At 37.8% G+C, this 11,288-nt stretch overlaps 1 long non-coding RNA gene across 1 annotated transcript; it reads right to left on the bottom strand.

The window, feature by feature from the left end:
- Positions 1-4,209: 4,209 nt before the first annotated feature.
- Positions 4,210-4,983, bottom strand: LOC146871917 (uncharacterized). Its single transcript, XR_014959628.1, has 3 exons — positions 4,923-4,983; positions 4,349-4,418; positions 4,210-4,259 (listed from the first exon to the last, which is right to left on the bottom strand). It is a non-coding gene; the product is annotated as an uncharacterized LOC146871917 (long non-coding RNA).
- Between the last annotated feature and the right edge of the window lie 6,305 nt (positions 4,984-11,288).

Raw genomic sequence — 11,288 nt, 5'->3', positions numbered from 1 at the left:
CTTATTTTAATTTAATATAGACTGGAGTGGGAATAGTAAATTAATTTAGTTCAGTGTCCAGCACCTACCCTAATTTAATATAGGTTGGAGTGAGAATAGTAAATTAATTAAGTTTAGTGTCCAGCACTTATCTTAATTAAATATAGAGTGGAGTGGGAATAGTAAATTAATTAAGTTCATTGTCCAGCACCTACTGTAATTTAATATAGTTTGGAGTGAGAATAGTAAATTAATTAAGTTCAGTGTCCAGCACTTATCTTAATTAAATATAGATTGGAGTGGGAATAGTAAATGAATTCAGTTCAGTGTCCAGCACATACTCTAATTAAATATAGGTTGGAGTGAGAATAGTAAATTAATTAAGTTCAGTGTCCAGCACTTATTTTAATTTAATATAGACTGGAGTGGGAATAGTAAATTAATTTAGTTCAGTGTCCAGCACCTACCCTAATTTAATATAGGTTGGAGTGAGAATAGTAAATTAATTAAGTTCAGTGTCCAGCACTTATCTTAATTAAATATAGAGTGGAGTGGGAATAGTAAATTAATTTAGTTCAGTGTCCAGCACCTACCCTAATTAAATATAGGTTGGAGTGAGAATAGTAAATTAATTAAGTTCAGTGTCCAGCACTTATTTTAATTTAATAAAGACTGGAGTGGGAATAATAAATTAATTTAGTTCAGTGTCCAGCACCTACCCTAATTTAATATAGGTTGGAGTGAGAATAGTAAATTAATTAAGTTTAGTGTCCAGCACTTATCTTAATTAAATATAGAGTGGAGTGGGAATAGTAAATTAATTAAGTTCATTGTCCAGCACCTACTGTAATTTAATATAGTTTGGAGTGAGAATAGTAAATTAATTAAGTTCAGTGTCCAGCACTTATCTTAATTAAATATAGATTGGAGTGGGAATAGTAAATGAATTCAGTTCAGTGTCCAGCACATACTCTAATTAAATATAGGTTGGAGTGAGAATAGTAAATTAATTAAGTTCAGTGTCCAGCACTTATTTTAATTTAATATAGACTGGAGTGGGAATAGTAAATTAATTTAGTTCAGTGTCCAGCATCTACCCTAATTTAATATAGGTTGGAGTGAGAATAGTAAATTAATTAAGTTCAGTGTCCAGCACTTATCTTAAATAAATATAGAGTGGAGTGGGAATAGTAAATTAATTTAGTTCAGTGTCCAGCACCTACCCTAATTAAATATAGGTTGGAGTGAGAATAGTAAATTAATTAAGTTCAGTATGTAGTGGGAGTAGTATGTTAATTAAGTTTGGTAAATAGCAAATTTTAGAATTAATTGTAGAGTTGAATAAGAATAGTTAAATTTATTGGATTTAATTGACAAAAAATCTGTAGATTTTAGTTTGGGTTGGATAAAACATAGAAGTTATATCAGAATGCAAATTCCAAATTATTTTTAAATTAAATAGTAGATAGGAAAATAATATTTATTTTATAGTTGTTGGAATGTATATTCATTCGAGAGAAAATTTTGTTTATTATTACGCATATTTTAATAATTACATCATTGCAATAAACATGTCTGATATATACCATACGAACTGTCTAAAGCTATCGACCTATTACCTAGATTGAACTCTGGGTCCTGCCGATTTCGTCATACTACCCCCCGTTTTGACGTGTAAATATTTCTTATTGTTGAAACTCGCCTTGAAAATCCCATGTTTGTGCGAAATGCATTGGCTGCGGATCTGGTCTCACTAAATCTTGGAATAAAGGAATTCAAGCAAATACTCAACTACTGTGTGGATTCGAAACACAAAAGTTTATTTTGACATTAATTTACATTTCTTCCAATATGTTGCCTCTCATACTTGTGGATAATTGTTGTCTTGGTGGTCATTTGAGCAGCTGACCATTTGAGGTGGGCAATATTATCGTTACTGATAAAGTGAGAAGTCCAGGCTGAGCATTCACCTAAAACCGTGCTGCTTTAATTTTCAAACTTCCTATGTTTGTTTGGTTCTTTTATTTTGTAACCGCTCGCTGTTGTTTTGGGTTATTTTGGTCGAATCCAGGTCGCGGTTCGGAGCTGTTTCGCGTTTGAGAAGGTAAGAGTTATTTGCTTTATTATTAAATAGTTTTAAGTGTTTTGTGGAAGTAGTTATGTTGTAATAAGTGTGTATTGATTGATGTTTTAGAAGTTAGGGTGTTAGTAATAGTTTGTATACGGTTTTATAATTAACGTTGTGTTCCGTGTTTGTTGCTTTGTTAGTGTTTTGGTATTTCGGTGTGTTAAAGTTTTATAGTGTTTGAATAACGTTTGTAGTGAGGTTTGTACGTGCGTTTTGTGTGTTTGTGGGTGGGTGGGAATGTTTGTTTCTGTTTTGTAGGTTTTACGGAGAAGATATTTTCGTCGGTTTCAAACATTATTTTTTTAAAGGAAGTGTGTATTAGTTGTGTTTACTAATGTTTATTTAACACTTCCTTTATTGTTCGGGTTTCCAGGAGCGGTTATTTACCTTTTTTATATTTTTCGGGATTTTTATGGTTAATGGATAGTCATTTTTTGGATAACTATGGATTTTGAACTCCCTGGATTTATTTGGAAGGAATGTTATTATCCCATTGGAGATACTACACAGGTAAGTTCATTTAAATATTTTTATTGTTGGTGGTGAAACCTTATATATTTAATATTGTTGTTGTGTACTTGGTTTGTTTAATTATGTTGTCTAAATATATGTCCATATAATTCATGTATATATTTTAGACCACATAATTAAATATGTGATATAATAAAGTGGATTATTTATGTTGTGATAGTTGTTTTAGTAGAATTGTGGGTTAATATTTAGAAAAGGGTTTAGAAGAGAGTTTGAGCTATTATATTTAAGTACTCAAGTCCTCTTGTGGATGGGTATAGCTGTACCTGTTGTTGTAGGTAATTATACATTTGAGTAGTTTGTGTAGACTGTTTTGGTTTTAATTGTAGGACAGATTGTTGCATTCTTAATTCTTGGAAACTTTGTTCCTTTTGTATGGCAATTAGTAGTTTTTGTAGTGTTGGAGTTGTTCTCCCAGTAGAAGTTAGGAATGCATTATGCCAGCCCTCGACGGCGTTGTTAGTTTTGGCTTGTTGGTTGAGTGTACTTACATATACATTCCACCAAGGTATTTGGAACTTGGGCTGACGTCTATGGCCTGATCTGTGCAGTCTCCCCACCCAGGTATCTTCAAAATAATCTAACAGGGGAGATAACTTTACTTCATTTTGTTTGTAGAATGGACTTTCTAATAAAAGATTGTAATGTTCTGCAACATCTGTGGTTGGTACATAAGCTAGGGCTGTTAGAAGTTTTATTTGATGTGCAAAACTTATGTTAGTGGCGTATTCTACACTTAGTGAAGATTTTTGTAAATGTCTCCATATACATTGGTTAAGATGGAAGTAACATCCTTGGATAGCTGTATGGGGGTACAGTTTTAGAATGGAATTTATCATGGCTTGCTCAAAGTCTATGATAATTGTTTGAGGGTAAAAATCATTAGATTCTTGTTTTACTTTTCCTAGCATTTCATTATATGTTGTGTTTTGTTTGTTAGGTAATAGTGCATAAATTAAAGGTATGGAAGTGTTGTGATATTGACCGTGTATTGTGTAAAGCTGATAGAATGGTTTTGGGCATATTGTAAAGGTGCCATCCATCATCCATGTTTGGCATTGTTGCAGTTTAGTTATATTGTTTGCAGTAGCAAACATTATGATTCTTTTTTCTGGGCTTTTGTTATCAAAAAAAATAAAAGGTTCATTATTGTGGGTGATACTTAATTCTGGTGGAATGATGATCTCTTGAAAAGTTTTAGGGGATGGTATAGTTGTTGTGGTTGCTTTTTTGGTCCTAGCAATAGTTCTTTTTATAGAAGCAATTGATGGTAATTGGCCTCTTGCTTCTTTGGGCACTCTAGGTAATAGTTCTTTTAGGATTACACTTGTAGCAGTTTGTGAACCTGTGCTTAATTCTTTGATATTTTCAAGAGTTGATCTGACTTCTATTTCAGAGAGATTGGGTGGATGGTTATGCTCTCTTGTATATAGTACAGTTGTTTCTCTTGTTGTTGCTCGGCCGTAGCATTTGTTAGAATAATATTTAGTACACTTCCAGTTCACTTTTCGGTCCATCTGCTTTTCTTGGGTGTACGTGTAACCCATGTAACACAATAGGAATTTTCCTTTCTGCGAAGTTATAAATTGGGCTTCTTCTGTCATCGTGATGTGTTACAATTCTGGAAAAAATGTATATGAAAATATATGCTATAGTACTTTATATCTTTATATGAAATTAGCAAAAAAGCATTTTTTTATATATACTTACCAAGTCTTTTTTGTTGTATTTGAATGAAGATGTTGTTTGTCGCAAAAATGTTGTTTAGTTGATTTAGTCTCTGAAAGTTAAAGAACATTTATTGTTGTGGTTGGTTTAGTTTTTTAAGTGGGGTGGTATTGCTGTTTGGTATAGACTATATTTTTATTGAAGAAACTTATTTTATTGTTTTACAAATTAACAATTCAAAAAACATTCCCCCACCTTCATCTGTCCCGGAAGTACCACACATTTATCATCAAGACCAATTATTCAGGAGAATGAACAACCTTTCCACCCAGTTCTCTACCCCCCCCCTCCCCCACCACATGTCAATGTACCCCCGTCTCCTACCCCTCTTACTATGTGCCCCTCCTGCCTAATAAATAAGATGCAGTAGCCTAACCTCTCACTAAGCAAACAGAGCCTACCCTCATGCCCAGTGGTATAGACTATAGGTGTTAATTTATACAGGTTTTTTACAATTTAAAAAAGAGAACATGGATTTGTTTAGGGGTTTAGGATGTTTTGGGGTTTGAGTAGGATTTAATTAATATTTTATAAAGTATTTTGATAGTATACTTACTTTTTAGTGAGTCTTTTCTGGCAATCTTCAATATTTTCTTTAGCTGTTTGGAGTAATATCTGTAGTGGAAACATAAAGAGATGGAATATATAAGTTAGTTATTTATTTGAGTAAAGATAAATTAGTGTTTTAGTTTAATTTGGCAGTTTAGTTAGAAAAGAATATTTACTTACGTTTTTAGAATAGTAATAGGATGTAGGTTTCTTCTGTTTAGTAGAGCTTCTTCTTCGTTCAATGCTTTGGTTTAAGGCACCGTGGAACACTTGTTTTAATTGGTTTATATAGTGGTTTCAAATTGTTTCTTGAATGTTATTGGTTGTTTTCTGTATGTGGCCTTTCTATTGGATGGTTTGAATTTTTTTTAGTTAATTGGTTTCCTTTTATGGAAAATGCTAAGTAAGAGTATATTTAGTTTTAAAGGAGGAGAGTTTTAAATTATTATATATAAAAAGATTGTTTATAATGTGTACTAATTTTATTTAAATGTGTTCGAAATGCCAATGTGATAATTATTTTAGGTTTTTTTTATTATGTTGTTAAATATAGAGATCGCTATAAATGTTATGTTTATGTTTAAGTAGAATCTCATTTGAAAATGTATGTTTTGGTAAAATATTGTCTTTATGTTGTTGAAAGTATTGGTTTTATTAGTATTAGAATTGTCGATATATTTAAAAAAACGATATTATTGATGTCTATATTTTGGTTATCGATATTTGTGACATGTGTCATATTTATTAACTTATGTCGATATTTAGTATTTCGATATTAATGTGTGCGATATTTGTGTGATCGATATAATTGTATTACGATATTGTAGTGTCGATATTAGTGTAGTTTTTTAAATAAGTATACAATGTCGATATTTTTGATGTCGATATATTTGTTGCGATATTTGTGTAGTTCGATAATGTGTCTGTCGATAATATGTCAGAGATCCCTGCCTAGCACCACTGCAGGCACCCTTTGCGCCATGGTGCATCCTTAGCGATATTTTCCTCTTTCTATGTGTGCTGCAGAATGCGGCACATGTAGAAAGGTGAAATAATGAAATGAAATGAGGATTGGCACAATTCCAGATTTGCTACCCTTAGTAAATCAGGGATTGCATCAAAATTGGCGCTACTGTGCGTTGCTCTGGATTTACTAAGCCATGCAAGGAGGGTTTGCATGGCTTAATAAATCTCACTTAAGCCGTTGCATTGTCTAGCGTGATGCAAGGACAATGTAATGGCTTAGTAAATCTGTGCCTTAGGGTAGAGTTCACCACAATGTCGCACGTGTTCATGTCTGACTTTATTTCTTGTTCTACTCAACTGGAGCTTTCAGGTTGCAGGATTCTGACTACTAGTGCTTACATTTATTTCTTAAAGTTGTTTCTGTATGAACATTGTTTTATTACTTATGTACCTCGTTAGAATTAGGGATCTCTAGTTTGGACTGGTATGCACCATGTCCAAGTAGGGACCTTTCCTTCTATTCAAGATAAGGGAGTTACACACCCAGATAACCCCTGCTTACCCCCTTGGTAGCTTGGCACAAGCAGTCAGGCTTATGTTAGAGGCAATGTATTTGTACATAACACACACAGTAACACAGTGAAAATACTACAAATGAACACCACACCAGTTTAGAAAAAGGATCTTTATCTAAACCAACCAATTCAAAATTAACAAAAATCAAACATATACAGCTCAAAACATGACTTTTACAAGATTTTAGCTATTCTGTCCATAGGAAACTATGGCTGCAGTGATTTTACACAAAGTACCTTCAAATGCATCGAAATTCACAAGGCAAAACAGCTGCAGAGGAGAAGGAAATGTCGGAAAACACAGTGGTAAACAGGCGCTGCATCAATTTCTTCAGCTGCGGTCCAACGATGCATTGATTCTTTCAGCTCCACAGCAAGGCCTGTATCGGAGTCCGTGCAGTAATCTTGGACTTCGGAGACCGGTCACTGAACTCGTGCTGCAGTGGTTGGCATATTGTGCCCCCCTGTGTGCATGCAACCGAGCTCCTGCAGGGCATGAACCACCACCAAGGGCCCAGAACTGGGATTGGTTCCACAAGGAAGGTCAGAACTCTCAGCAGTGGAGTTCAAGGATGCTGCAGGTGAAGTATTTGTGTCCTTGAGACATTTTAACAGGAAGCAAGCTCTACTTCAAGCCCTTGGATAATCTTCTCAAGCAGGATACAGCAAAGTAAAAGTCCAGTCCTTTCTGCTGCCCACAGAGAGAAGCAGCAATTGCAGGCCAACCCAGTTCAGTAACACACAGCAAATGGGCAGTACGCCTCCTGACAGGCTTTTTAGCTCCTCTTGTTCTAAAAATCTGGAGTTTTAGGTCCAATACTTAAAACACCATTTGGCCTTTGAAGTTGGAAAACTTCAAAGAAAGTCTTTGTTGTCCACAGGTTTATGCCTTGCCAAGCCTTGGCTCCAGACACATTCCAGGGGGGTGGAGACAGCATTGTGAGAGCACAGGCACGGACCTATTCAGGTGTCAGTAACAACTCCTCCCTCCACTCCAGAATAGGAAGACCCATCAGCCTGGTTCTGGCTCATCTGAATATGCAGGCAATCACCTCAGCTCCTTTTGTGTGACCAGTGGCGGCTCCTCAACTAAGGCGGAGGAGCGTCACCCCACTGCTCGTTGAGCAGTGGGAAATAATTATTAAATTAAAATAACAAAAAGTTATTGTCATTTTATTTTTCTTTATGACTTCAGCCGAGTCGGGCAGGGTGGGGTTGGCTCACTGCAGAGGGAGCAGGAGTAGTTTGCACTCCCTCCCTACATGCACATGACTCTTTGACTGGCCCTGTAAGGCTGGGCAAACGGTTATGCGCACTTGGCATGTTCTCCATTGGGCTGTGTTGTACATCCCTAGAGAACATGCCCAGCCTCCCCAGGCACTGCCTGAGTGGCCAAACAGGCCGCTCACACCAATCATGATGCTGCTCCTGCAGCGTCCTGATTGGCCAGCAGAGTCAGGTACCTTGGCTCTTCCGCTGCTTCTTCCAGCAGAGAAGGAGACGGAGGAGAGGCGAGAGAGAGGCATGCGCCAGAGGCAGCAGAGGCAAAGAAGGTAAGTTTATTTTTTTTATCCCTCCCCCACCCTACTACCCCCATTCACCGGGAGCCGCCACTGTGTGTGACTGTCTACAGTACATGCACAAACAGCTCCTGTCAGTCTAAACCAGACGTTGATTCCACAGGCAGGCAGAGACATAGAATTGTAAAGCACTAAAATGTCCACTTTCTAAAAGTGCAATTTTTAATAGGGGTGCATGGTAAACTCCACTCCGCCGCCGGAGTTTCGCCACTCCACACTTTGCTTAAAAGGGCAAAGTTTGGCAAAAACTCCGACAACCGCCGGCGGAGCGGAGTTTACCTGCGCGCTCGCCGACGCAGCCTATTATTTGCCATGCTAGTCCATTTTCCCTGCAGTGAATCGCATAAGGTTGCTTGCCTCCCGATGATGTCACGTGTAAACAATCAGACTTGAAATGCAGCTCTCAGTTCTACATGTCAGCCAAAGGGATCCTCAAACTAGTTTCTTTTATGCAGCCAGCATGATAAATCAGGAAGGCAGTGGAAAAGGAGTAGGCACAAACTGTCGCAAAGTGAGATGTGGCTCTGACCGCATCACATGGCTCATCGCCGCCTGCGTGCTAGCTAGCTGCCAGTAAAGCATCTGTAGACGCGCTTGGTGAGGTGCCTGCATCCACACGTCATTCTTCACCATGGTAAAATGGTGAATTTCGGATATCATAAAGAAGGCATGACATTTGTGCAGCATCTGAATGATGGAGACATGGGAAGTAAGCTTCATCAGTGAATGTTTTCGCAAGGTCTGCCTATTAAAGACTGTACTCGTTTCCTCATTAATGCACACCCCTGGAAAGGCCTCCTTCACTTTAGGCCTCTTTCCTCTGGCCTCGACATCATCAATCCGGCCTGCATTGTCCCTCTAAGTCTAAGACCTGTCTGGCTCACTGACTCTAATCTGTCTCTTGGGTCTCTAGTGGTTTGCAGCCAAGAGACAAGGCAGCGCCTTCCTTTTACCGGAAAAATACCACCCCTTTCAGCCACCGTTCCTGTCATCGTACGATCGGCTGAGGATTTGCACATGATGTATAATGACCTGCTTGTTGGTGCTTTTATTAATGGGTGAAATACCCGAGTGTACTAATTTTAACAATTTTGGAAGGGTGACACACAAGCTGGATTGTACGTAACACCTGTAGATTGTAGGGGTATATGCATTGTGTCATCAGCTCTGGAACTATCTCTCTAATACAAAGTAGGCACGAAGAGCTCTTTGAGTAGAAAAATACACAACAAATTCATTTTCCATCCACGTTCACGTGAATATAAAGACCACAAAGGTGAGCTTGTACATGTTAAACCAGTAAAATCGCTTGCTGGGTTAATGCCGTTACAAGTGTCTGGCAGGTCAAAGATTTTAATGGGACACAAACTCAGAATTTTATCTTCGGAGGATGATACATTTAGACTGTGTTATTAGTGAAAATACAAATTATTACATTTTACATTGACTCGTCGCGAACATATCATTTTTCAACAGTCGATTGGTGCAAAATGGTGGGAAAAAGTTCACCAGTAGCATGTAACATAATTGTTAAGACATAGTAAACATCTTTATAAACTATATACTGGTAGTGTAAAGACGCAGATGAGTGTGAATGCATAAACTTATGTATCCGAGCGCATTCGAGGAAACAACTGTTTGGCAAGAAATTAAACTTTCGTTGCCACCAACTGTAATAAATTGAGTCCTGTTACCCTTGCTTTTTAATACATTGCTATATTTTTTTCACCGGAGACAATAACTTTACAATGACTTTCACTCTACTAGTAATGAGTTGAGGCTGTGCATTTTATAATGATGGTCCAGGCCAGAGAATGTTGCAACAAATACATGGCTTATCCACATCCACACCCTCTCCCGCCCTCTCTCTCTCTGCACCATATTCCTATATTACTGATTTACAAACATTAGTTAATGAACGATAAGAAATGAAACAGAAGCTGCCTCTTGACTCTTGATCTTAAAAAACACAAAGAAATTCCCTGCAAATGCTTAATAAAAAATAAATAAAGGAATTCCCTGTAAAAGCTTCCCCGCAGAGGTTTAAAGGAAATAATCCAAAAAGAAAAGAAACTAGAATTAAGTATTTTCTGCTACATCCTTAATTCTTCCCATGACCAGCAATGGCTGATGAGTTCCAGCGGGTGTGTCATTCAATACAGTCTGCGGTATCTGAAGTTTTTCTGGGGCCGGGCTGCCAACTACGAGCTGTTGGCGCCATCTACTGATTTTAGCAATGTAAGACGTCATTAGTAAACAGCACCAAAGAGAGCACTTGTTAAATCAATAACAGAAGTTGTAGCGAGTGATGGACACTAAACAACCAGTGGCGGTGGGTCCTTCGGAAGAGCTCTCTTTCTCTGCGTGTCTCCAAAAGCAGACATTTAGGACTCTCAAGTCATGAACTTGCATATATTGTGCAATTCATAGCAGCCATGCATTATGCGACCCTGGGCTTTATTACAAAAGTAGGTCTTCAGTGGGTCATAGGATATCCACTGGGGGGAGCGCAGTGAAAGTCAGCACGGAGATGGAGCATAATTTGTATTCTTTCTGCTGACTATTTCTACAAACTGTGACTGCACCCTAAAATAATGCACAAAGGGTCTAATGTACAAAGGGTAGTTTCCAAACTAGGATATACAAACAAGCACCCTGACTGATTTGCGATGTGCATACATTTTTCATTCGTGACTTCTTACTCCACCGCTTGCGGGACTCTGTGTAGCTTGGCAAAGTTTTTTGTCACTCAGTCCATGCCTGATTTTTAAACAAACAATTTAAAACCACCTTCACTAAAAGATGTATTTTAAAACTCCAAATCTCCATCTCTTCCCAATTGAAAGGTATAGTTGTAATATCTTCCAGGGCAGTTCCAATGATAGCTAATAGGAGAGGTAGGCTATCATTAGTGAAACATGAAAATGGCAGTATTTCACTAACAGGACATGTCCTAACTTTCACATACACTGCACCCTGCCATGGGGATACTTTGGGCCTACCTTATGGGTGCCTTACATGTAGAAAAAAGGAAGGTTAGGACCTGGAAAGTGGGTGCACTTGCCGGGTCGAAATGGCAGTTTACAACTGCACTCACAGATAATGAGATGGCAAGCCTAAGACAAGTTTACAAGGCTACTCATGTATGTGGCACAGCCAGTGCAGCAGGCCCACTAGTAGCATTTGTTTTACAGGTCCTGGGCACCCACAGTGCACTTTTCCGGGGCTTATCAGTAAATCAAACATGCCAAT

This window comes from Triturus cristatus, chromosome 1_1 (genome assembly GCF_964204655.1).
Source record: "Triturus cristatus chromosome 1_1, aTriCri1.1, whole genome shotgun sequence".
In the NCBI taxonomy this organism is placed as follows: Eukaryota; Metazoa; Chordata; class Amphibia; order Caudata; family Salamandridae; genus Triturus; species Triturus cristatus.
The sequence above is the reverse complement of the archived record's forward strand: the minus strand, read 5'-3'. Positions and strand labels throughout refer to the sequence as shown.